Source organism: Nicotiana tabacum, chromosome 17, assembly GCF_000715075.1.
Source record: "Nicotiana tabacum cultivar K326 chromosome 17, ASM71507v2, whole genome shotgun sequence".
NCBI lineage: Eukaryota > Viridiplantae > Streptophyta > Magnoliopsida > Solanales > Solanaceae > Nicotiana > Nicotiana tabacum.
The window spans coordinates 85,020,601-85,021,562 of NC_134096.1; the positions used below are offsets into that span (position 1 = coordinate 85,020,601).

The 962-nt window shown below is 39.6% G+C and overlaps 1 non-coding gene across 1 annotated transcript; it reads right to left on the reverse strand.

The window, feature by feature from the left end:
- Nucleotides 1-469: 469 nt before the first annotated feature.
- TRNAP-AGG (transfer RNA proline (anticodon AGG)) lies at nt 470-541 on the reverse strand. Its single transcript has one exon. It is a non-coding gene; the product is annotated as a tRNA-Pro (tRNA).
- Between the last annotated feature and the right edge of the window lie 421 nt (nt 542-962).

Below are 962 nucleotides of genomic sequence, written 5' to 3' on the forward strand. Positions count from 1 at the left end.
TATATAACATACAACAACAACAATAACAACAACCCAGTATAATCCCACTAGTGGGTTCTGGGGAGGGTAGTGTGTACGCAGACCTTACCCCTACCATGAGGTAAAGAGACTGTTTCCAATAGACCCTCGGCATCCTTCCCTCCAAGAACTCCCCACCTTGCTCTTGGGGTGACTCGAACTCACAACCTCTTGGTTGGAAGTGGAGGTTGCTTACATATAATTGTATGTAATATATATAACATACAATTATACAATTATGCTGTCAAGCTATTGTGTCAAACTGAGAACATGGACAAACAAAATTGCTCGTGAAGATTAGAAGATGAAAACAAAAAAGATCTATCATTAGAGCCTTGATATTGGCATGTTCTTATGGGATGGAGTTGAAAACAAATAACAGCAGAGTAATTAGAAACATCACATTTATAATTACCCGTGTTAAAAATAACACGTACAACAGAGGGTAAGGGGGGCATTCCGAGAATTGAACTCGGGACCTCTCGCACCCTAAGCGAGAATTATACCACTAGACCAAATGCCCACAGTTGGCTGGCTGTACATTTTACCTTTTTCATACAAATATTCACAGCAAAAAATTGGCAGATTGGACACATTGCTTTCATCTAACAATAATACATTGAGAAGTACTGGATACTAATTTACTGGAGGTAATCCATGAGTATGGTTATATTTTGTTAACATGTCCTAATAACGAAGTACTATGGCAAGAAACTTTTGCCAACGTATTAACGGTTCCTACCTACGACAGCTTTTGGTCTCCCCAGCAGCCTTAAAAAACTGCCAGTAGCATTTTAAAGGGGGACCAAGACCCAACTCCTAAATCTCCTACTTGGCCTCATTTGTTTACAACTAAGGGTGTGTTTGTTCCCCCTCATCAACTCATTTTCTTTCAAACTCTTTTGTGTTCGAGGGTTCGAACAAACCTTGCCTTTATTTCCTTT